The sequence below is a fragment of the Panthera onca genome, chromosome F1, assembly GCF_046562875.1.
Source record: "Panthera onca isolate mPanOnc1 chromosome F1, mPanOnc1 haplotype 2, whole genome shotgun sequence".
In the NCBI taxonomy this organism is placed as follows: Eukaryota; Metazoa; Chordata; class Mammalia; order Carnivora; family Felidae; genus Panthera; species Panthera onca.
In genome coordinates, this window is record NC_138355.1 from 14,485,691 (window position 1) to 14,509,530 (window position 23,840).

Consider the following 23,840-nt stretch of genomic DNA (forward strand, 5'->3'; position numbering starts at 1 on the left):
CCTCACCTGCATCCCTCCTCATTATGGCCAGATGACCGTGCCTTTCACCTAGCGGAGAATACGAAAGCCATGAAGGGGAGACGACCTCAATTCTTTGCCCCGCCCCCTACGAGCTTACCTGCAGCCATCAGTGCCCGATCTTGTGACCTCACTGCCTCTCCGAGGCAGAAGCTGTCTATTTCTTTTCGTCTGAGTACTTCCTCACCCATGCTCTGGGTCTCGTAGCTTCCAGCTCCCATTTATTTATTTAAAAAATTTTTAATGTTTATTTATTTTTTTTAGAGAGAGAGAGAGAGAGAGAGAGAGAGACAGAGTGTGAGCAGAGAGAGAGAGACAGAGGGAGGCACAGAATCCAATGCGGGGCTTGAACTCACCAGCCACGAGGTCATAACCTGAGCCAAACTGGGGCACTTAACCGACTGAGCCACCCAGGCGCCCCCTTCCAGCTCCCATTTAATTCATTTTTCTCATAATTAAAAAAATTTTAATTTAATAATTTTAAAAAGGAAGTAATTTCTTTAATTATATATACAGTGCCTCTCTTTAGAGTATGCAAAATCACCATGGCCCTTTTGAAAAATATGTCCTTTCTTTTGGCCAGTTTCTCCAAAGCACCCTTGAACAACAGCACTTTCTTAAACGCCTAAACCAAGTATTTGACATTAATCAGCACCTACCACATGATGCAACTATTATTCCTGTTCTACTGATTAGGGAACTGGGTCTCAGACAGAGTCACGCAAATTTCTTAGCATTCCAAGTGACTGTGGCGAATTTGGGGTTGAAATCCAGGTCTGCCTATGCTGCTGTTTGTCTGTTTCCTTTTTGCTACTTTGCCTTGCTTGATTACCCTCCCCCAGCCAACAATGCATCTTTTTCCTGTTCCTATCTCCTTATATCTGGAAAAGTCAAAGCACGGCTGGTAACAGTGGGAAGGAAGAAGCACTCACCGAGGCAAGGAACTTTTGTTCAAGTACTCAAAACAGAAGGAATTAGTAATACTCAAACGAATTTCATCCTGTCTTCTCCAGAAGGGATCTAAGGTGAGTGAATTGTGCCCTGAAGTGGAAATGTAACATGATGCCCTTGTCACATGCTTTCAGAGATGGGGCCGCGGGGAGTGGGACCGCATCATGGCCCGGCACCTCGCGGGTTAGCTTCGGATCTTAACCAGCAAATGGAAGTCACGGATCCCAAGACAAATACCAGCCGCATACAGAGCTACACTACTCACAATCAGGTGTTCCGGTGAGGGCGCACACGCTCGATGACTGGGTATCGGGGATCTGTTACAGAGTAAACCCTGTACTACGAAGGGAGATCATTACGGTTCCTTCTCAAAGTCGTGAAGTTTTTCAACAAACCATGATATCAAAGAGAGACCTGAAAATCCACGTGAGCATACCGCTCTGTGTACAGTTCATACAGTGGTGTTTCAAAGATACGTTAATCCGATCATCTGCTTTGGCAAATCTTGTAAAATGAAGGTGTAAATCTTACAAAAGAGGATGTGAAAGGGCACATAAAGTGATGAGCTGAAAAGATATTATAAGTAATTCAACACAGACTGCAACAACACAGAGAACAAAATACACTGCCACAAAGCTTTTAAGTATCTAGGCACTTGTTAAAATACAGATTACCAGGCTCAAAAGAGCAAGGGTCAGCAAGCTTTTCTGTAAACAAGTTATGGAGTAAATAATTTAGGCTTTGTGGCGATATTTCGTCTCTGCAAGAGATACGCACATCTGTTTTTGTGGCAAAGATGCGGCCACACAAATTACGTAAAAGAATTGTTCGGGGCGCCTGGATGGCGCAGTCGGTTGGGCGTCCGACTTCAGCCAGGTCACGATCTCGAGGTCCGTGAGTTCGAGCCCCACGTCGGGCTCTGGGCTGATGGCTCAGAGCCTGGAGCCTGCTTCCGATTCTGTGTCTCCCTCTCTCTCTGCCCCTCCCCTGTTCATGCTCTGTCTCTCTCTGTCCCAAAAATAAATAAACGTTGAAAAAAAAAATTAAAAAAAAAAAAAAAAAAGAATAGGCCTGGCTGTGTTCCAATAAATTAATTTCTGACAACAGCGAGCATTCAACGAAAGCTAAAACTAGGGGCCAAAACTTTGACAAGAAACAGGATATTTACCTAATCTCAAAGTAGACTCCCCCCAAATCCACGTAAGTACTTAAAACATACTTGTTAACTTCACGGTGGAGAAGCCTGGAAGAAGCAACGTTAGCCAAGTGGTAAAACCAGCATCGCCGGGAATAATGTGCCACCTGAATGATGCGCTGAGACGAACACGGTGTCATTTCTGAGACGCTCCGGCCAAAGATGCAAAATCTGAATCTAATCACGAGATAAAACCCAAAACGAGAGATCTTCTCCGGAGTAAAGGGTTTGGACGCATCAGACATACAAGTTCATGAAAGAGAAGGAAAAGCCTGAGGAACTGGCCCAGGTCAAGAGACTAAAGAGATAGGGCAAGTAAACCCAATGCGAGATCGTTGACTGGATCCGAGACCTTGAAAGGAACACTATAGGGGCTATTAGCAAAATTTGTATGGATTGCACGGTAGCATTGAACAGTTTCCTGATTTTCATGGTTGTATGGTGATTATGTAGGAGAGGGTTCTTGTTTTTAGGAAGTACATACTGAAGCATTAAGGTAGAATAGGACAACAGAGCTTTCATTGACTCTCGAACCGCTGAAAAAAATTAAAAAAACATGTATAACTATAGGGAATTAGAGGATGATAAATCAATGCGGTGAAACATTAATAATTGAGGGATCTGGGGAAAGAGTATATGGGGAAATGGTTCTTCACATCCTTTTTGCCACTTTTCTATAAGCTCAAAATTATTACAAATAAAAAGTTAAAGGAACGGCAGGGGGAAAAAATGCCTAAACCTCTGGGAGTACGTGGAAAGGATTTGAAAGCAATGAGAGACCGGTGTGACCAACTCATGCACGGGGCAGAGTGTCAACTCCTCAGAAATTTCCAGCTGACTTTGAACAGAAGCTTCTTATCTTCCAACGTCTTCGATGAAGGAGAACACCAAAACAAAACCGAGCGTAGCCAAATAGAAAATGTGAATGAAACCATGGTATACTTCAACATCCCCCAAATAATTCCATCAACGCTAACGAATCTACACGGATCAAATTTATAAGCATGGGTTGTAAAACAATCGTGTGCCACTGTGGTGATGTGTGCCTTACCAGTGGTTAAGAGACGCCACCAGATTTAAATTTAAACCAAAATGTCGTAACTAACTCTTGGTTGCCATAGGGCAAATCTAGATTATGCTGGTCCCCGGATTTAGGTAACTTGGAGATTCCTCTCTGGGAAAAACAAGATAAACTTACAAGTAAAATCAGGTACAACAGTAGATAGTTCTTACAAAAGAGAAGATAAATCATAACAAATTACAAATTTAGAAAAAAAATGGGTGAGTACAATAATCCAATAAATAATGTAATATTTTTATTGATTAGATGCCCGACATGATTTCTCAAACATTTTCCTAGATTTTGTGGCTACTTATTCTTTGATCATGTTTTTATATCACAAAATTCTGGAATATCGTAGTCTACATGGAAAAAGGAAGGAGATCGTGCTAGTGAGGGGTCCAGAATTGTAAGCTTCATTAGCTACAAATAAATCCACCTCTGCCTGAAAATCTTTCTCAGGGATGTTGCAGTGCATGCGGAGAACATCAAAAAGATGATGTCTCAGCTGACAAAGGCCTAGGTAAAAATTAGAAGTCCAGAAGCTCTACGTAACCCACTAAGTAGGCTGACCCTTGAAGCATTTTATGGATTATATAATGTGAACAGTTAAATAATAAGCTTTGGTAATGATGGGACCTGGTGTTTATTTATGTATAAGAATGACATGGGATTAAAAGCCTATTGCTAAAGAAAAGCCTGGAAATGCTCCTTCAAAAAGCATAAACGAAAATTCTAAGGGGCGCCCAGGTGGCTCAGTTGGTGGCGTGTCAGACTTGGGCTCAGGTCATGACGTCACGGTGCCTGAGTTCGAGCCCCACATTGCATTCTCTGCTGTCAGCACACAGTCCGCTTCAGATCCTCTGTCCCCTCGCCCTCTGCCCCTCCCCTGTTTGCACTGTCTCTCTCAAAAATAAATAGACATTAAAAAAATATTTAAAAATTCTAAGTGATTAGACAGCATGGTGCCATGGTTTACTTGACCACCCCCTTGAGTGTGTGTGTGTGTGTGTGTGTGTGTGTGTGTGATACATAAAATATTTGTGTATCTTATAATCAAGGGCATCTTGGGTTCACCAACAGAGGGGGTATTTATTTTGCTTTCTCGCCTGTCATGAGGAAGTCTATCTGGCTCACAGGCCAAAGAGGGTAGGACAACTAAAACAAAACATTTACAACAAATGAAAACTTACGGTGATTTAAAACCCACTAGGTTGTGGGCAGGGTTGGGTCCAAGTGGATCAGTTACGGGAAGTCCCAGTAGGATCCCGTTGGCAAAATGGAACAGAAGGAAGCGGGAGATGACGGAGCCAGAGAATGATCTTGAACTAACGTCCTTGTAAAGCTATAAAGTGCAGAAACCAATTCCAGAGCAGGGCAGGGAGGCCAAGCGTGAAAGCAGGTGGAACTTGGCAGGCCACCAAGAGCCGGTCCCTTGGTGAAAGTCCACGCGGCTCCCGCCTTGCTGTCCTGTCTCCTGATGGGGTTCCAGGAACACGGCCGGTAATCATCTACCACATCAGGAGCAGTGGAAGGAGTCACACCCGTTTCATCAGGAAAGCCAAAACCAAGGCGTGAAAAGCAGCTTCACATGACGGGACAAAACAGCCATGCAGAAAAGGGAGCAAATTTATGCCACACGGTTCGCGCAGCAAAATGAGAACCGACATGGGGCAGGTACAAGGAGACGGATTCTGAGCACGGGAAGCGTGGACGCTACTAGAAGCATTTGCCTGTGTTCATCTGGAATGGTGCCTGGGTCATTCCAAATTGTCGGTAATATTGGATCTGGCAGAGGGGAGCTGGACTGAAGCCTGCCACCATACAAGAGGTGAATTAAGTGCTCTTTTCCTACTTTCGGCGAGTCTCGGATCATTTTGGGTATCAGTTCAGTTTTCCTTGATGTCGGATCCCCTACCTTATTTTTGGCTAGTTTCGTCTCGATGGTGGCGAGGCTGAACCTCCAGCCACGGCAAACGGAGTGCTTGTAAGGTACCATGACGCTTGAAGTGAGACACCAGATATATGGAGCGATAAATCCCGCTGGACCACGAAAGCCCCCATTAGGAGGGCTCCCTCAGCCTCGGCCACATGGCACACGACCTTCTGTTTATTCCACTGCAGTTAATTCAGAGTCACAAAGTGCAGGAGCTGGTGATGTGTGCAGTGGGGGAGCCACACCGAGTGTATGCCCAAAGAATAAAAACCACGTCAGTGGTCGTAATTACGCTGCTTAGGGAAATGCGTAGACAGGCAGGTGTCCTGGATAACAGGACGTACTTCTCCGCTAGGAAACTCTATTTCCGACGAAGACGTGAAAACATTTTGCTCTGAGGTTTCTCAAGGAACCTCAAGAAATATAATGCAGAACCGGGTCCCCTGAAAAGGACTAAGCGTAGTAACAATTACCGGGCAACGGCCAGGTGGCATCATCCCTACCAGACATTTTGACATGCTTACCGAATTGAATCCTCCCAAAGCCAAGTTCACTAGAGAGTAAGCAGCAGAATTACAGTCTGGACTCAGTTCCTCGTGATTCCAGATCCATTGCCTTCCAACTCTATGAAGCTGCTCGACATATTAAGCGATACTTGTGCGCGGACAAATTCGTCTTTAGCAACGCATGCTGAATTTTCTTCCCCGAGCCTAATGGCCCATCGGATGTCTGATGTGGCTGTCGCGCGAGGTTACGCAGCCGCACTGGCTAGCGGAAGTTCAAGAGTAAGCCCTTAATGCAACTGGCAGCAACTGACTGATGGTGCCAGAGCTGCGAGCGTTACGAACTTCTCAAAAAGAAAGCTGGGAGCAACTGACATTCTCCGTCTGGAAATGGTGGAGACGGCAGGTCGACTCTAGTGCGACTTTATTGCACACTGGCACGTGGGCCTTGCCCACGTGATCTGCAGGCTGAAGCCTGCGCGTGTACACATGTATACATGTCTTACGTGATAAAAGAGCCCATCGAGGAAGTGCAATCCCATCAGAGAAGCTGGGACGGACATTGAAGACAGAGCTAAGGGAACCTAGGACTGCTCCAGAAGCCCTAGGCTTGGGTCAATGGACCTTCTGATGGTGGAGGATTTGGATATTAAACTGTCAAAGGGAAATGGACATTATGAATGAAGAAAAGAGATTCCAGAGATGCATACGAGCCATCTTCAACGTCAGAGAGACTCACTGTTCCAGCTTCTGGAAATAAAACAAGGCCAAGTGATTAGATGCTATCAAGATCTCTCTTTTAGCCCGTAGAAGAAACAACTTTCTACAAATCAGACTCAACTGAAGATGGAATGAGTTTTGTGGGGAGGTAGGGAGATCTTTGTTAATGGAGAGGTCATTCCACTCAGTAAAACACACACACACACACGCTTGCTTGCACTTAACCAGCCAGATGGCCATTGCCATGGGTCCTATGAAGATATCACAGAATTCTTGTGTCCTATGATGCTCCCTTAGTGCCTCCCATCTTTCTCCATAGGAAAGATCTAAAGTATTTGTTCCATGTTCTCAAAGTTCTCTTTCCTGACTTTTCTCTGCTTAGAAGATGCCTCTTTAATGTTGATGGTCGCTTCCCCAATTTGAGTCAAATCATGCTTTTTGACAATTATCCTATTTGGGGGTGTCATTGCTCCCATATTTATAACCCTGTGGCCCTCTACCCTTTACCACCTTGTCAATGGCTCACCTTCCAACCCATGAGATTTGTTGGTTTCTTTAACAGCAGAGGGAGAGTAAAGTACAGAGATCAAAAGCTAGAAGAGAGGTCAAGATGAAATACCCGTCCCTACCAATTACATACTGTTCTGTTTGAATTGGTGTCTCCCCCATCCCTTGATTTACACATTCTCAGCTTCCAGGGAACACTGCCTTTGCTTTTTCGGGTCCATCATATGTTCTCTGCATTGGCATTCTCAGGCTGGTTCATCTGGCCTCCATTGTCGTTCCTGGCAGTTGATTTGGGTTGCATTACCACTTTTGTATTCAAGGAACCATGGAACTTCAGAGCTGGAAGAGATCCCAGATATAATTTCACCAGTTTTTTCATTTTCTAGACGGAAAACTAGAGCTCCTAGAGGTGAAACGATTTGCTCAAGGTCATAGAATTAGCAGAACTGGAACCAGTTATTCAGTGGTATCAGCTTGACTTCCCCGTCACAGGGAGGTTGTCCATTTTCAGGTAATGACCACTGATGACAAATGACCTACCCTGACACCTTCCATCTGACCATTACTGGAGCCCCAAGCAGCCAGGCCATGGCTAGTTAATCTCTCAAAATGTGGTAGGGAAAAAAAAAAACACTACACAGGCTTCTCTTCATCAAAGACAATCACTCCTTTTGACTTAGAAATCTTTGTATGGAGACATCAGTTCAATAAGAAAGCTAGTCAGTTGTGCTTTTGGCAATATACTGTGTGTGTGTGTGTGTGTGTGAGAGAGAGAGAGAGAGAGAGAGAGAGAGAGAGCATGTGAAAGAAAGGAGGGAGAGATTTAAACAAAAGATCCGTGTGAACCCAAAATCAAGTGACATAAAGCAATACAAATGCTAAAAAGAAGGCATTTTTCTTGTCCTGTGCCACCACCTGAGTTAAAGATTCGGGGGTTTTACCTATTTAAAAAGGAGTATAGATTTGAACAAAACCTATTTATTTTCTAAATCTGAAACAGAATGAAGCCGGGATGTCAAAAATCCCAAACCAGATCTGTGCCGTACATTTGTATCTTTCATTTTATTTGAGTTCTTAATCCGTATTAAATTATTGCAGATGGCACAGATATTGTCATCCTATAAACATCAACTTGTCTAGAGACCAACAGGCCCACAGCCCATCTGGTAGAAGAAAAGAAACTAATATTTACTGAGCACCAATTAAGTGTTAAACTCTGCTATTCGTGACCTCGTGTCAATGCCCATGACAATCCTGAGAGCTAAGTTTTATTATTCCCTTTGTTTTTAATAAGTGAGGGAACTGAGGTCATATACCTTACCCATGGTAGAGCCAGAATTTAGGTGCATATCTGGTTAATCTGTTTCTTTACACCACATCACCTGTTTTCAAAGAGACTCTGGAAGACCAACCATAACCACATTCACGGGGACATTCACGGGGTAGGAGTGTTTCCCCCATGAGAAAGTGGGACGCAAGAGGGAAAGGGCTCTGTGGAAAGGAGGAGAATGTTCCAGTGGCTCAGTAGCCTAAGCAGAGGAAGCATCTCCCATGGGACAGAGGAAAGGGGCCAGGTAGTCTGCTCCAGGCAAGCAGAGGCTGAGCCAGGGTCTACTTGTCAATCCTCACCTTGAACCTTCCTTAGGAACTGGCCAGGAGCAGCGCAGGCCAGGGATAGTTTGAGAGAAGGGACAGAAGTTTCCTTCAAAGCCCTGGATCCACTGCATCAGTGCAGGGGGCACAGCCAGGGCTCCCCAAACTTATAAACTAGAAGCATTATCCATGGCCACCCACATCTCATACTACTCCAGTCCAAATGTCCCTGTGCACCTGGTGTGCCAGCAGAGATAGGTCTCAGGAACTGTTATTTTTTTTTTAACGCAAGTCATTTTCTAGGGACTATAACCTGTAAAGTTGTAGAAACAATGATAGCCAGGCTTCTTCCCCCCACCAAATCTACCCAGATTCATAATTCCAGAGTTAGAAGGGATGTTTACATTTTTTCTTATTTTATCCTCCCTTTATATATCCTTATCCCTTCTTTTCCTCAATTTTAAATTATTTTTGAAGTATTTACTGCATGGCATGTGATGAATAAACTCAAAGAAAGACAGGGAACCCACCAGAGAGGAGCCATGGAGATAGGACATAATTATATAAGTAAATAACTAGTATTTGTATGAGACTCCTACTATCTACACGTTAGGTCTTTTTTTTTGCCTGTCTTCAATATTTGTCACTTTCTCTCAAACCCTATTTGTATATTCATTTCTTTTTTTATTATTTTTTTTGCCTTCTCTTAGTCTATAAAAATATAAATCAGAATAGTGGTTGCCTTTGGTGAGTAGTGGGGTATTGAGTGGAAAAGGAATTTTCTGGAATGGTAGGAATATTCTATATCTTGATCTTGGCAATGCTGCATGGTGTAGCCCTTTGTCCAAATTCGTTGAACTATATACTTGAGAGTTGGGTGTCTTATAATATATATAATATACCTCAGTGCATGTGTGTGTGTAACCACCCATGGTCTGAGCTGCTTTTCACCTTGATAACAACCCATTCTAGAGAGGCTATAAGGTGTGCTTGGGCACAGATAAGTAGTGACATTAGGATGACCAGCTCATCCTGGTGTGCCCAGGACTTTCCCAGTTTTCACACGGAGAGTCTTGTGCCCCAAGAATCCCCTCAGTCCCAGGCAAACCAAAATGGTTAGTCACCCCAGGTAACATCCTTGAGGCTCCTGGTGCCCTTGGAATTGGGGCTACACTTTAATTGGGGCTTAGTTCTTTCATTACCCATAGTATCTTGAAATGATTATTGATCTTTTTGTATGATTATGAAAGTAACACAAACTCACAGTAGAAAATTCATAAAGAAGAAGAATCACCAAAAATAGCTCCCATTATGCTGTATAAATAGCTCTGCACTATGCTTTTTCACGTAGTAATATATGATGAAAATTGCTCTTATCGCTAAAAAAAAAAAGCCTTTAAAATGTGGTCTTCAGTGACTGTGTGAATAAATGTACCATAATTTTCACCATTCCTCTAGTTGAATTTGGTTTCATTCCCCCCACCCCAGCTTATCCCTACCTTGAATATAATGGTTGACATTCTTGTATATAAATCTTCTCTGTAATATGTTGGGCATTGTCTTTTGACCTCCACATTGGACCTGCCTTCCCCTCTTAGGGTGACCAGCTGTCTTGGTTTGCCTGGTTCTGAGAAGTTTCCTAAGATGCAGGACATTCAGTGCCCAAATTAGGAGAGTCCCAGGAACACCATGACAGTTGGTCACTTATCTTTGAGGTCACGGGCATCTTTGTGGCGTCAGCATTAAGGCATATCAATGGCTTCTAGTTCTGAGCTTCACATCGGGGACCACACGTTGTCTAGAGCAGTGGCCCTCCCACTGCCCGCAGAAAGAGTGCACCTGTCAGCTCCGGGCAGACTTGAGAAGGGGTGCTAGCGTGAATGGGGAGAGTAGAGGAGGGCCGAGCAGGCAGAATTCTAGGACTGCAACTTTTGCTTCCATGTCAGCGGCTCGACTTGTAGTCATTTTACTCACGCATTATCTCTAACCCTCCCAAGAGCCTTGCAAAATGGGTATTCTCAGTCTTAATCTAAACAATAAATAAGCTCAGAAAGGTCGAGTGACCACATAAGCCCACAAGTAAAGCTCCTAGAATTCAAGAGTAGGTTTCCTGAGCGCCAAAGCCAGAGGATTTTCCAGTATCTGGTGCTGCCTTGATAGAGCACCCCATCACTCCCCCCACTATATTCTGTGTTAGGAGATGGGGTGCGCCGGTGTTTCAGGGCCACTGTGGTTCTCTAGCTTAAGATCTGAGCACTCCGTCTCTTCGGGGCAGAGTTTCAAATGACGAAGCACAAGCTCTTCAGGAGTCTGGAGCCATTGTAAAATGGCACCCCAAAGCTTGGGGCACCGTCCAGCTGGAAGGCAGAGGCAATTCAAGGATGCATCAGAGGGAAACTGAGCCACATTATTCTCCTTAAGTTTGGTCTGATGGGATAACTCGATCTTATGGGTCACTCAACCCATAGGTTGAGTGGTTAACCTCAGGGTGGTTAAAGAGGAATATCACACGATGTGGTGTGGGGATAGGAAAAATCTGAAACAGAGTGGAGGCCGGCCTTATGAAAAGTGACTACAGGAAAGGCAGTAGGAGGTCCAGGCACAGGGCCCCAAAGGGGCACAGTAACACTATTTGTTGAATTCCAGAAACTAACCACATCCAACTACTCCAGGTTGCAGGCACGGTAGAGTCACGGCAAGAGGTCAGGCCACAACGGTGGCACCGTACTGTGTAGAAGATCTGTCCGTGCCCAGGGCCAGCCTCAAGCTGGAGCTATGGGGGAGCCATGAAACCACAAAGAAGGAACTCGTGTGAACTAGATCCACGACTCAAGAAATCGGGCTGGTTTTCAAAGACAAGGAAGAGAACATCCACGAAAGCCCAGGTTTGTGGGTAAGGCTAATGCAGCAGGCCATGTGCCATGGCTGTGTAAGGGACCACATATGTGTCCCGACTCACCACACAGAGCCAGGGGCTGGGTGTCAGGGCAGCAGATTTGTGAAGGTAACAGCAGTGCCCAGAAATTTCGGCTGGGCCACCTGAATGTGGGCCTTAGAGCAAGACTTCATTTACTAGACAGTGCACGAGGAGAGAGGAAGCCAAGGAAGGGGGGCTGGGGTTCAGGACTCGATACTGTGAGGTTGGCTCAGATGCCACAGGGGGGAATGTGCCATGAGACGAGCCTGTGCGTGGCCGTCACTGAGGAGGCAGCTCCAGTGCTGGATAGAGGCAGCCATCTTTGTCCAGGTAGGACCCGCGCCTCAGGCTAACCCACTTCTCCGCGAATGTTGCTTCCATTACAGAAGAGAATGATGCCGAAAGCCAAAACTTCCAAAAGTTCCAAAAGTTCCTAAAGGAAAATAAAGTAAAAGGTTGTCTTCATCAACCCCCCAGTCCCACTCCACGTATGTAATCAACAAAATCGATTGAGTGTGTATTTTTCTATGTATTTTTTCACACATTTTAGCAAAAATATGATAACTCTATATTCATCATGTTCTGCGATTTGATTTTCTCTTTTAATGTGCCAGGCACGTCTTTTTTTGTATCAGTACATTGAAAACTAGTTCCTCAATGTTACTTGATGCACTGATTTTCATAGTATAGATATAAAAATTTACGTAACCATGTCCCCAATTAAGAACCATTCTGATTTTTAAAGTTTTCAAAACTCATACCAACCCCAGCATGACTTTCAAGTTAATAACTCAAGTTAACCCCAGCATTATTTCTAGTCATCATTTTGCATCAGTTTGGCATGGCCACTCTAAGGCAGACAGCAAAATATCTGTTTCCCCACCTACGTGGGTTTCAAAATGAGGATGGACCTGATTAATTAACAAAGAATGTAGTCCAAACAGAGAGGAAAGGGTGAGGCTGGAAGGAAGGAGGAAGAGACAAAGAGTACAGGTGCTCTGAGTATTGTCACAGACATATTTATTACACTTGGAAGTGGTTTATTACAATGGAAAATGCATGGATCTGAGGCGAGTCAGGAGACCTAGGGCTTGGGTTTCTTGCTATCCCAAACCAACGTCTCTGTTAACACAAATGTCATTTCAATAGCTGTTGAAATGTGGTGAACTGTGGCGATTCTCTGGGCTGGAATACCTATGTTTACCTATGAAGGTAAACTAAAATTTAGCTCTGTGTGTGTGTGTGTGTGTGTGTGTGTGTGTGCGTGCACGTGCACATGTATACAGGTATGAGCATGTAGGGACCTGCCCGTGTCTATGGAAAAGAAAGAGAGAAGAATGAGACCATAAAAGCATTAAAGAGAAAGACATTAACAAGCAAAAAATTACTGCAAAGTACATATTTCATAACCTAAACTCGAGATCCTGGTTCTTCTGTAATCGGTATATCCGATGCTCAGAGAAAATGGGTCTGTAGATAGCTATGTTCGTGTTGTAATTCAAGTTAATAAATATTATCCATCTTTCTTAAGTGTTGGCTGGACTGTTGAGAGGCGGGTAACCTAACCCTTATATGTGAATATTGTCAGACTTAGGGATCTTGTCTCCCATTTTATGGGAACTGAGAGGCTTTAAAAATTAGCAATGAGGAATCTGCTTTTAACACTGTGTTTAAAGCTTTCCAATAGAAGGATAAGGTTAATGAAGACAGTCTAAGTGAGAAGGAGATTATCACTTGATCCTTCAGAGTATATGTTTGGAATGAAGTTTCACTGATGCAAAAAGGTTGAGATGTCAGGAAGAAAACACATTTCTTTCCAATCCATTGTCTACAAAGCCATTGTTCTTAAGCACTGCTACTCTATTCCCCCTTTGACTGTCATACTGAAGGATTGTGTTTCTATCCGGTTATTTTTTTCGGTGTAATAATATATGAGATATAATGGAGTGAGGAACTTGGAGCCAGTGATGATACTGGTGAGAAACTTGCAAGGAGTTTACTGTTTACTGGGTTTCCAGAACAGGCTGCACAGTTCGCCGAAGTGCCAGCCAATGTATTCCAGAACCTTCAGTCCAGCTGCTTGGCCACCCTGTTTCCCTCATGGCCCCACTCAACCCCACACACATTTGCCTCCTTTCTTTTTTTGTTGTTAACTTTTTAAAATGTTTATTTATTTTTGAGGGAGTGAGAGAGACAGAGTACCAGCAGGGGAGGGGTGGGGAGAGAGGGAGACACAGAATCCAAAGCAGGCTCCAGGCTCTGAGCTGTCAGCACAGGGCCCGATGCGGGGCTTGAACTCATGAACTGCGAGATCATGACCTGAGCCGAAGTCGGACGCTTAACCCACTGAGGCACCCAGGCGCCCCACCTTTACATCCTTTCTTTCCTTGCTTTTCTTCTTCCCCTTAGTCATTCTCTCCTTCCTTCCCCCATCACTTCCTTCACCCATTCATTCATTCTGTTGACCCAGTGAATTTTGAAGGGAGTACCTGCTGTATCCCAGATCCTTGGGTGGCACTGGGGGTTCCAAGGTGGATGAGCGTGATCCCCACTTTCCAGGCATTCCCATTCTCATCCTCCACCTCTGCTCTACCCCCTTTTGTTTGTCTGGGCTTTTGACCCCCTTCTTTCCACCTTGTTGTCTAAATTCAGTGGGCTCCTAAACGGGAACCCTCTTGCACTGTTGGTGGGAATGCAAACTGGTGCAGCCGCTCTGGAAAACGGTGTGGTTGTTCCTCAAAAAATTAAAAATAGATCTACCCTATGACCCAGCAATGGCACTGCTAGGAATTTACCCAAGGGACACGGGAGTGCTGATGCATAGGGGCTCTTACACCCCAGTGTTTATAGCAGCACTTTCAACAATAGCCAAATTATGGAAAGAGCCTAAATGTCCCTTAACTGATAAATGGATAAAGAAGATGTGGTTTACGTATGCAATGGAAAACTACTTGGCAATGAGAAAGAATGAAATATGGCCTTTGGTAGCAACGTGGATGGAACTGGAGAGTGTTATGCTAAGTGAAATAAGTCAGGCAGAGAAAGACAGATAACCATATGTTTTCACTCTTAGGTGGATGCTGAGAAACTTAACAGAAGACCCTGGGGGAGGGAGGGAGCCAAACCATAAGAGACTCTTAGAAACTGAGAATAAACTGAGGGTTGATGGGGGTGAGAGGGAGGAGAAAGTGGGTGATGGGCATTGAGGAGGGCACCTGTTGGGATGAGCACTGGGTGTTGTCTGGAAACCAATTGGACAATAAATTTCGTATTAAAAAAATACAAAATAAATAAATTCAGTGGACTCCTGTTCTCGTCTTCAAACCCTTCAAACTGGTTCTCAAATGACCCGTAAAAGTGTGTAACAGAAACGGGTACCAACGTTTTGCCACAGGTATCGGTTTCCTGTTGTCGCCGGAACAAATTACCACAAACTTAATGGCTTAAAACAATACAAATGTATTATCTCACAGTTGTGCATTTTGGAAGTTTGATTTATGTCTCACTGGCCTAAAATCAAGGTATCAGAAGGGATTTCCTTTAGGGATTCGCTCTAGGGGAGAATCCACGTCCTTTCCTTGTCCAGCTTCTAGAGGCTTCTCACCTCCCTCATCCCACGACCCTTTCCTTCGAATTGAAAGCCAACAATGGCGCATCTACTCCTCACATAAGATCGCTCCTCTGACCCTTCTGTCCTCCTCTTCCTCCGTTTAATGGTCCCAGTGATTATATTGAGCATACGCAGATAATCCAGGATAATCTCTTTTTTAAGGTGAGGGATTTGGCAGCTTTCATTCTATCTGTACCCTCAACTACCCGAAGCCATGTAACCTAATATATTCACAGGTTCTGGGATTAAGATATGAGCATTTGTGGGGTGAGGGCATTATTCTGCCCATCACCCCTCACCCTAGGAGCGTTTTCAGTATAACAGGTACCAAAGTTTCAAGCTACCAGGACAAAATTCCCCCAATTTCTGGTCTTGGCCAAAGGCAAAGGGAAGATGTTGGGGGCATTAAAGCTTCATCTGAAAGGGACACAAAGTTTTGGGGTCAGACAGGTCGAAGAGGAAATCCCAGATTCTGCGACTTACGAGCTTTGTAGCCTTGGGAAGCCCACCTTCATGTCTTCATTCTTAATTTGAGAATATCGGTGGCAGTGTTTTCACACGGCTGTATTGAGATCATCTAATCTGAGAAAAAAAGGGCTGGGCTTATAGGGGCCTGAGGGATGTTTCCTCTCTCTAAATCACTAGACCCCACATCCCTTAGGTCGTAGACCACCTTGGTTGAGAGCCACTCTCATTAATACCTACTCAACCAGCCACCCAACATGCCTTCACAGCACTACAGGGACCCTCGGGTGGAAATCGGCCCCACGCCTTCTTCAAGGAGAAGAAGCAAGTCTGTGTGTGAGCACACGAAAGGTTACACAGTAACAGAAGACCGTTGGTCATCAACACGGAAGTCCTAAAACCCACTGGGACTGGTTCTGCCATAGAGGGTTAAGGGAAAGGATTGTGAGCAGGGCTTGGAAAAAGAAGGGCTAGATCTGGGCAGACTGTGAGGACGGGGCGTTTGTTCTGGGGAAACCCTTTGGAGCGTGCCCCCAGTGCCCTTCGAAGGTCTTATTTTCTCGCAGCTCAAGACGCGGCAATGAGACACAAGCACACCACCCGCAAACACTGCCGTCTCCCACCTCCTCCCCTCCGACAGCCAACCTCCTTGCCAGGCCCCTCTCTCCTCCTTCCCGTATCTCAGCACGACACAAACCAGCCTTCCTTTCTCCTGAAGATGGTTTAGAAGCAGTGCCCCATAATTACAGCAATCTTAGCTCCTTTGAATTCACCAAAATTACCCCTTTTCTTTCTATCAGCGCCGTGGCTACGCGACAGGCATTATTGGGAAGCTTTGTGTACTGGCGCAATGTTGTCTTTTTAAAGTGACATCTGTTCAAATAGACTAATGTTCCTATCTGACTGACTCACTTGGCAGGAACATGTCCACAGGCCAACGTGAATGGGTGGGGGCTGCAGGAAGAGGGAAGCATTTGGAAAGGATATTTTTTGGGTTTTTTAGACTAAGGGTATGACTATTTCACTTCCTACAGAAGGGAAGTGAGTGTCAGTTGTAACAGTAGTGAGGCCTAAATGTCTCCTGATGTCTGAAATGTACCGTGATTTAGGATGGAGATGATGGTCGGGCTTCTCAAACACATTTTCATGGCCCTGGGGATTCTCAGCCACCTTTCTTTGTTTCCTGATGGTTCCTCAGTTCATCTCTCCTCCAACTCGGCTCTCCTTCAGTGAGCATCTTGGAGGCTGCTCTGAGATTCCATCTGTGCACCTTTCTGCGTTCAAAGTCTGTGATCTCATGGGTCCAGTGGCCTTCCCGTCCTTGGAGTTCATCTTCAAATGGTACCGAGGAGTCAGAAGAGCACACGTTTCTCTATCAGGCTCCATTTACCCATTACTCAGGCCGTTCATGGAGAACCTCCTATGGCCACAAGGTTGGGTAAGTCAGAGCTCTGTCTTCAAAAAGCTCACAGTCTCATAGGGCCTTGACTGTGCACGGGAAGCTCCAGGATGGGCTAAGAGGGGGCTTAGGTAAGGCTTTTCTGAAGCAGTGACTCCTGAGTAGGATGCAAAATGTTCATCTTTGCTTACAAACTTCCAACATGTCTCGGTGGCTGTTTCATAATCTCCCAACTCTCCTGCCTGGATTTCTAGGCCCTCCCTAATCTGACCCCCCTGGACAGACACATCCCATCTCCCTTCCTACCACCATGAATCACCTGCTCCCGTTGGGTTAGCGTAGCCCCTTGTTTCCCCTATACCCGCCCACTTATTCTTGACTCTGGGTCTTTGCTCATGTTTTCTGCCTAAAATAAATCCGCCGCTAATAACATCCCACCAGCTCTCAGACCTTTGGCACGTCAGGGACTAGCCCGTTGCCTAACCATGAAATTTCCTCCCCCGCACAAGATATTCTAGAGCTCCTCCCATAGTACTTAAGCTATAAGTACAACTTAGATGATGCATGTGAAAAAATAATAGCTGAAGACTTGGAAAACACAATGCAGGCCTAAGTTATTGCCATTACCTTTAACCGGTAGGAGAACTTTGGATGCCTTCGCTAACAGTGGGTGTATTTCTGTAGGCAAGTTGGTTCTTCAGCTATGAAATAGGAAAAACCATCACAAGATTGTTATAAAGATTAATGGAATATGTTGACACGCATACAAATGTCTGCCTTGTGGTAGGAATGTTGATAGTCGTAGGGGTGTTGTTTTTTTCTCAGAGAGGATTTGTTCTTTTACAGTCCAGTAGACCGTGATAGGTGTGTGTTTGGGGATGGGAGAAGCAGAAAATTGTCTTGTAAGGGAAAGGTTGATCATGACTGATAAAATTAAACATCCTTCAGAGCTCTGCAACTTTCATCTCAAAAATCAGAGAAGAATTATAATATTGTAAAGGGTTGATGACTCCTCATTTCCTGTGTCACCACTTCTTGGCAAGAAGACAATGGCTTGGCCCTGACACTCCCTTAGAGACTAAGGGATCATTGTTCGCTGGACAGTATTTATCAGAAATAAAGGCGCTCACTGGCTGAGGGAAGTAGAGATGAAAGAGAGGGGTGGGGTGGCAGCTGCCCTTTCTGGAAGGTAGTGACTTTGTGACCTTTAGAATTAAAAGGTTCTCCAGTATATTGCTTGGATCTCCAGCATATTGCCAGTATATTGATGGCTTGGAGCCATCAACACAGAATAGTGGTTGTAAACTTGAGTGATCTTACCCGCAACCCCCACCCACACACCACCGATGGGCATCTGACAACGTCTGGAGACATTCGGGGTTGTCATCACTTGAGTAGGACTGGGGAGGGGTCCTACGGCAGCTCGTGGGTAGAGGCCAAGAATGCAGCTAAACGTCTTACAGTTCACGACGCAGTACCCCAGTTAAGAATTATCCAGCCCAACGTCAATAGTGTTGAGGCGGAGAAGCCTGCATTAGAACCAGTTGTAATCATAGCCTTGGGTTCCACTAATCCTCTGCCGAGAAATCTGTGCCCCAAACCACTTCTCCCCTTGTGTCTCCCCTAGACCCAGGATCCAGAAATATCCAGTTGGAGTTAATTAATGGAGATTGGTCAGCCAACCCTGAAGATTCAGCACAAGTGTCACTTCCTTTATGAACTTCCCTTTAGATAGAGTGGTACCCCCTCCTATACTGGCCAGCGTTTGACCACTTTACTTACAACTGGGGGGGGTTTCATACAAGGAATTCATTCTAGGTGATAGAGAGCTGAAAAAATAAACAGGGTGGTGAAGCAACCCAGAGATTAACAATAGCAAGAAGTTACTATCACCCGAGGGCTGGAAAGATGAAGAAAGGAGGCAGCGTTACTAGAGTCCGTGGGCCGGTGGGGGCTGGAGTCGCGGACAGACACAGTCATCGTTGGAGTCACTGCATGAGACAGAAACAGGAGGGAAGCAATACCTCTCTTTCTCCTGCCTACCAGTCTCCCACCAGCGTTTCCCACCGACTGAATCGAGGTGAAAGACGGCTGGCAGAGGAACCTGGGAGAGGCAGCCTGCAAGGGTCAGCCCTTTGACAAAAGAGACGCGGGCAGGAAAAAGAGGAGGAACGGATCTAAGGTCAAGGACACCCACGAGCAACACAGCACCCAGTGTACTTTGGATCTGCATCTTCCGTGGCGCTGATTAGCGTTTCATAGTTACTGTTTGAGTATTATTCCCTTCTCTCCCCTCTCTTCCTATGGGATGGAATGATAGTAGGAACCGGAACGGCCACATTCAATCACAAGATGAATGATGCGGCTTGGGGATGTCAAAGCAGCAGGACAGGATTCGAAATGGCTATGGAAGTACAGCTGCTCACCTTGACTTCTCCATGAGAGAGAAATGAACTTGCACTGTGATGAATCCGTGCCTAGTATTACTTTGGAACTCCCTGTTATGGCAGCTGAGGCAAAATTCTAAATAACCCCCTTTCCTATGGGTGTTGATATCTAAAGCAGATCAGAGACTCTATCTCATTCTTTCTTTTTTTTTTTTTTTTAATTTTTTTAAATGTTTATTTTTGGGAGGCAGAGAGAGATCGAGTGTGAGCCGGGGAGGGACAGAGAGAGAGGGAGGCACAGAATCCCAAGGGGGCTCCAGGCTCTGAGCTGTCAGCACAGAGCCAGACGCGGGGCTCGAACCCACGAACCGTGAGACCATGACCTGAGCTGAAGTCAGACGCTTATCCGACGGAGCCACCCAGGCGCCCCTCTGTCTCACTCTTTCGTTCTCCATCCGGAAACTGACAAGAACAGAAGGCAATGCCATGGCAACGTGAGGTTTCTCAAATCACCTTGCTTCTGCAGATATTTCATTTTTTTTATTCCCATATCCCAAAAGAAAATTTCAATCAGTAATCAACAGTGTCAGTAGAGAGGGGCGTGCTCAAGTCCACGAAGGTCCCGGGAGTGCCAGGGGCTGACTTCTGGTCCATGGTCAGTTTATCCTCTGTCCTGTCCACCAGTTCGGCCAAGGACACAGAGAGCCATTCTCTCCATTTGGCAAGGGCAGGGGTCCATTCTGAGAGGTGCCACAGATGGGGGAAAGGGGGAGATCGGGGAGACTTGGAGGGAGACTTTCGATCCCTTTCCAACCCATCACAAATAAGCATACCATAGAAGTTAGGGGAAAAAAAAAAAAACTGTTCTCAGATTCAAGTGCAATTTCCATGCAAGCCTCCTGGCCTGCCACCCTTTTCCAACTAAATTACTATCCCGAGTGCTTCCTACACAGAGAGACTGGCACCGCCATTCCCGAAGAGCGTGGGTTAACCGCCCCCTCGCCTCCCCCCGCCGACCCAGCCCTGCAGTAATCTATTCCACTTCCGTGCAGTGTGCATGAGATTTCACATAGACAGCAGGGCAGAATAAGTGATTCTGCCCGCCTGGAAATAAATGATTGGCTGTCTAAGTAGACACCAAATATAGCTATTGACAGCGCTTCACATAAACCCTCCTTCCTCCTCCTTCCCTTTCCTGTTTCTCCTCCTTCCTCTTTTCTTTCTCTTTCTCTGCGCCTCTCCAGCGCCCACCCCCACCCCCCACCCCTTTGAACGATCGGGGGGGGGGGGGGGGCTTTCTATGGCTTTTAACTTCACCCCGAGGGGTTTCTTGTTCTTCCTGCCCTAATCTAGCAGAAGTCAAAGATGTAGGCAGTACCCACCTTTCGCAACGGACTCTCTGCTAGGCTTTCTTATAATTAGCCCGGTTGCCTGGGAGGATTGGGTCATCGGGGGCGTCGGGGCCCTTCCAGTACCGCCTCTGGGTCAGGCTGGCAACTGGCTTCCTGGCCTGCTTTATCCATACGCGGGGTGCTTGGCTCTTTCTGTCATCAGAGATGGAGTCTGCCCCGGGGACACACCTGCATGTCGTTCGTGGAGGTGAACCATCTGTCCTCACCTGCCGCGGAATACGCCTTTGTAAACTGTTTCTTTCGAGGGTGTCCAGGCCTAATCTTTCCCCCTCCAGAAAACAAAACCCGTCGTGGAAAATCTTAGCCCTAACTCGGAATTTTGGAATTCTGAGGTCAGGTTTCTGAAATTCCTCTCTCTCTCTCTTTCTCTCTGCAATACAATCTGCCAAATGTGTTGTCATGTTTCTGGGCCCCGAGCTCTGTCTCAGTTATGCGTTTGGCCTTTTTCCTACTGACACCAGCATCGGTGGTGGTGACACAGCTCCAGGACAAGGATGACCTATTAGGAGCAGATATAATTCTTCCCTGAAAGGGGTGTTTAAAATTGTCCCACACATGGGGCGCCTGGGTGGCGCAGTCGGTTAAGCGTCCGACTTCAGCCAGGTCACGATCTCGCGGTCTGTGAGTTCGAGCCCCGCGTCGGGCTCTGGGCTGATGGCTCGGAGCCTGGAGCCTGTTTCCGATTCTGTGTCTCCCTCTCTCTCTGCCCCTCCCCCGTTCATGCTCTGTCTCTCTCTGTCCCAAAAATAAATAAAAAACGTTGAAAAAAAAAAAAAAAAAAATAAAATTGTCCCACACAGAATAAGTAGGGACAAAAGCCAGTTAACCAACCACATAATGAGTGTCCTGGACCAACTGGAGAGGAAAGCCCATGAATGCGTTCTAGAATGGCCTCCTGTGTGGGGCAGGAGATATTTTAGAATATTCTAGAAATTTTAGAAATATTTAGAAACTCACCAATGAATAGTAGGTCCTAAAGCTCCCGTAGAGGGTTAAGGCAGCTAGCATGGACCTCCCAGCCAAGTCACTTTCTTGGGCTTATTTGTTCTTTATTGTTTAAACTAGACCGAAGGGAAGCTACAGAGCTAGGAAACACTTCATACCAGGTACATCTGCTTCTCACGCCTGGCTGAAGAATCCTTCTTAATTTCTCTGGAAGGGTTGGGTACCTGCTGAGAAAGGAAAGAGCGATAAGGACAGGGCACGAAAACTGGGGAATCTGAAAATTTAGTTCGGCTTCAAGTTCCTCGCCTTTGAGGCTGTCCACAATAATTGTCAAAATAATTTGGGCGTTCCTTGAAAGTGGGTTTTTATGCACACCCACACACGCGCACACACACACACACACATCTCTAAACCAATTACTCAATTACACAGTTTAAACTGGAATCATGAATTCTATCTGCTGGGGGTTCGATTATCTATTGCTACACAATAAACCATCCCCAAATGCAGTGGCTCATGACAGCAGCCATCTTGTTTCCTCTCATGGGTCTGTGGCCAACTGGGCTCACTGGGCAGTTCTCATCCATTTGCAGTCATCATAGCAGCAAGGCTGGTATTATCTGGAGGCCTGACTGGAGTTGCTGGGAGAGCTGGGTCTCTCTCCCTCTCCCTTAACTCCAAGTATCTTCTTTATGTGACCTCTCTGCAGGTGCTCTCCAGCAGGAAAGCCAGGATCCTTTCATGGCGCATGGCTTCCAAAAGGGAAGGTTCCAACAGAGAAGAAGCAGAAACTACCAGTCTCCCTAAAGGGTAGGCCTGGAACTGGGGCAGAGCTCTGTGAATTAACACAAGTCCAGGCCAGCCCAGATACAATGTTGGGGGGTGGGGGGCTTCACAAGAGCCTCCTCGGATGCCAGCTGTCACAGTTCAATTCTCCAATGTGCCAAAATCTCCTAAACTTTACAAATATTATAAATCGCACACATGTACAGGTTCTTGTGACAAGGAATGTTAGTGCTTACGAAAGTCTGAGTTCTCCCTGCCTTCCCTGGGCACACAGCAAAAATACATTTTCCAGCCTTCCTGGAGATTAGGTTTAGCCATGTCAATGAGTTTTGTCCAACGGAATGCACGTGGAAATGGCAGGCCCCACGTCTAGGTCTGGCTCGTCCAAATGTCCCACTAGGGTTAGTATCTATTGTTGATTCTTACCTGAACCAGTCCTTACTAGGATGGTTGCAAAATGATGGGCTCCCGACCCCAGCCGTCTCTCCAGCCAGCGCTCAGCATCACTGTAAGCGAGAGCGCTCCCTTCCCGTCATTTATTTGTTTATCTATTTATTATCAGTATGAGCTCATGAGTGCCCTTGATTGTTCTGGTGTTCAGCTTGTCCCAGATCTAGTCAGTGGGAGCCATTTCAATGTGGATACTGTACCTTTTTCTGTGTGTTTCAATCTCCTTACTCTCTGATGTAACAAAATATTCCAGGCTGATTTTCTGCCTACTCTATCCCAGCCCTGGGACTTGCTGTTTCTTCGGGAAGCACGGATTCCTTTTGTTGGAAAGTGGTCATTAGAAACTTGGAGTTCACCTTGCGCTAATTGCCATAGGTGCCGTTGGGGTGGTGTTGCTTCTAGATTGTCGCTGCAGACAAAACTAGAAAATATATGATGAATGTTTATACATGTACATAAACAAACATGTCCATCAATGCGTGTGTGTGTTTAAATATACATAGTTTAGACGTCGTAATTTTATAAGGAGAACATTAAATATTAAATACAATCTATCCCCACGGGGTTTTTTTCTTGCTTATTCTCATTTCATATACGTCCCTTCTCCACAATGAGATACCTGGATCCCAACAAAATACACCCATTTATTCATTTACTGAATCCAATAACACATGTAAAGCAGTTTCAGTATTTCCGTGTCCATTCAACTATAAAAGGAAACCTACTCAAAAAAGCTCAAGGTTTGTTTGCTCTTCTCTCCCACCCAAGACTGAGGCTATATAATCAAATACCACGTTCATAAAATAATTAAATCTGTGGTTATGCAATTTATCTGAAATACCTTAAGGTTTGTATGTTTCCGTTTGCTTTTAGTGTTAAGTTCTTTTCCCTTTCCCATCCTTGTTGATTTAATTACATATATTTTATATATTGAAAAAAATACGTGTTACATAGACATGCTTCCAAAAGGCAAAAGCATAGAGAAA

The 23,840-nt window shown here is 45.4% G+C and overlaps 1 long non-coding RNA gene across 1 annotated transcript; it reads right to left on the reverse strand.

Annotated features, from left to right (window-relative positions):
* Positions 1-2,034: 2,034 nt before the first annotated feature.
* LOC132685997 (uncharacterized) lies at positions 2,035-23,480 on the reverse strand. Its single transcript, XR_013553051.2, has 4 exons — positions 23,055-23,480; positions 21,631-21,845; positions 20,644-20,879; positions 2,035-2,700 (listed from the first exon to the last, which is right to left on the reverse strand). It is a non-coding gene; the product is annotated as an uncharacterized LOC132685997 (long non-coding RNA).
* Between the last annotated feature and the right edge of the window lie 360 nt (positions 23,481-23,840).